The sequence below is a fragment of the Arachis ipaensis genome, chromosome B9 (assembly GCF_059453495.1).
Source record: "Arachis ipaensis isolate K30076 ecotype BB chromosome B9, ASM5945349v1, whole genome shotgun sequence".
In the NCBI taxonomy this organism is placed as follows: Eukaryota; Viridiplantae; Streptophyta; class Magnoliopsida; order Fabales; family Fabaceae; genus Arachis; species Arachis ipaensis.
In genome coordinates this window covers 37,946,659-37,948,954 of record NC_142444.1, presented here as the reverse complement: position 1 = coordinate 37,948,954, position 2,296 = coordinate 37,946,659, and the positions used below count along the sequence as shown (strand labels likewise).

The window sequence follows — 2,296 nt, the reverse complement described above, 5'->3', positions numbered from 1 at the left end:
GTACTGTTGGATGATTCCTTCAATCCATTCAGACTCTGAGAGATCATATTGACTTGCTGAGTCAATATTTTATTCTGAGCCAATATGGCATTCAGAGTATCAATTTCAAGAACTCCATTCTTTTGAGGCGTCCCATTACTTACAGGATTCTTCTCAGAAGTGTACATGAACTGGTTATTAGCAACCGTGTCAATGAGTTCCTGAGCTTCTGCAGGCATTTTCTTTAGGTGAATGGATCCACCTACAGAATGGTCCAATGACATCTTTGATAACTCAGATAGACCATCATAGAATATATCCAGGATGGTCCATTCTGAAAGCATATCAAAAGGACACTTTTTGGTCAGTTGCTTATATCTCTCCCAAGCTTCATAGAGGGATTCACCTTCTTTTTGTCTGAAGGTTTGAACATCCACTCTAAGATTACTAAGATTTTGAGGAGGAAAGAACTTGGCTAAGAAAGCTGTGACCAGCTTATCCCAAGAGTTCAGGCTGTCTTTAGGTTGAGAGTCCAACCATATTCTAGCTCTGTCTCTTACAGCAAACGGGAAAAGCATAAGCTTGTAGACCTCGGAATCAACCCCATTGGTCTTAACAGTATCATAGATCTGCAAGAATTCAGTTAAGAACTGAAAAGGATCTTCTGATGGAAGTCCATGAAACTTGCAATTCTGTTGCATCAGAGAAACTAATTGAGGCTTTAGCTCAAAATTGTTTGCTCCAATGGCAGGGATTGAGATGCTTCTTCCATGTAAGTTGGAACTTGGTGCAGTAAAGTCACCAAGCATCTTCCTTGCATTGTTATTATTTTCGGCCATGTCTCCTTCTTTTTCGAAAATTTCTGTCAGATTTTCTCCAGAGAGTTGTGCTTTGGCTTCCCTTAGCTTCTTCTTCAGAGTCCTTTCAGGTTCAGGATCAGCCTCAACAAGAATGTTCTTATCCTTGTTCCTGCTCATATAAAAAAGAAGAAAACAGAAAAGAAAATATAGAATCCTCTATGTCACAGTATAGAGATTCCTTTATGTGAGTAGAAGATAAGAATAGAAGAAGGAAAAGATAAGAATCCAAACATAGGAGAGAGGAGTGGGTTCAAATTCTTAGATGAAGAGGAGTGTCAGTAAATAAATAAATAATTAGAAGGAGATGAGGGAGAAGAATTTTCGAAAATCATTGAAAAGAAAAGAAAAATATTTTTGTTTTTAAATTAAATTTAAAGTGAATTCGAAAATACAAAAAAGAAAAATGAAATTAAATTAAAGTAAAAATTAAAACAATTAGTTAAAAAAAAGAGAATTTTGAAAAAGAGGGAAGGGATTTTCAAAAATTAGAAAGGGAGAGTTAGTTAGGTAGTTTTGAAAAAGATATGAATCAAACAAAAAGATAAGATTAATTGAAAAAGATTTGAAAATCAATTTTGAAAAGATAAGAAGTTAGAAAATAAGTTAGAAAAGATTTTTAAATTAATTTTGAAAAAGATGTGATTGAAACTTATTTTGAAAAAGATTTGAAAAAGAAATTTAAAAATATTTAATTTTGAAAATTAAAGTTGATTACTTGACTAACAAGAAACAAAAAGATAGGATTTTAAATTTAAAGATTGAACCTTTCTTACTAGGCAAGTAACAAACTTAAAATTTTTGAATCAATCACATTAATTGTTAGCATAAATTTTGAAAATATGAAATAAAAATAAGAAAAAGATTTTTGAAAATCAATTTGAAATTTTCGAAAATTATGAAAGAAAAATAAAAAAGATTTGATTTTTAAAAAAGATTTGAAAAAGATAGAATTTTTTAAATTGAAAATTTGATTTGACTCATAAGAAACAAATAGATTTTAAAATTTTTTGAAAAAGTCAACTCAAATCCTCGAATTTTATGAGTGAAAAAGGGAAAGATATTTTTTTGATTTTTTGAATTTTTAATGAAGAAAGAGAAAAATATCAAAAAGACTCAATGCATGAAAATTTTGGATCAAAACAAATGATACATGCAAGAACACTATGAATGTCAAGATGAACACCAAGAACACTTTGAAGATCAAGATGAATCATCAAGACTTATTTTTGAAAATTTTTAAGAAAAGAAAAACATGCAAGACACCAAACTTAGAAATTTTTAATGTAACGACACTAACAAATTGAAAATGCATATGAAAAACAAGAAAAAAACACAAAAGAAGAAATTTTAAAGATCAAACAAGAAGACTTACCAAGAACAACTTGAAGATCATGAAGAATGCAATGCATGGATTTTCGAAAATTTTAATGAAATTAAAAAGATGCAATTGATACCAA

At 30.1% G+C, this 2,296-nt stretch overlaps 1 non-coding gene across 1 annotated transcript; it reads left to right on the top strand.

Annotated features, from left to right (window-relative positions):
* Nucleotides 1-317: 317 nt before the first annotated feature.
* LOC148544342 (small nucleolar RNA R71) lies at nucleotides 318-425 on the top strand. Its single transcript, XR_015901392.1, has one exon. It is a non-coding gene; the product is annotated as a small nucleolar RNA R71 (small nucleolar RNA).
* The last annotated feature ends 1,871 nt before the right edge of the window (nucleotides 426-2,296 follow it).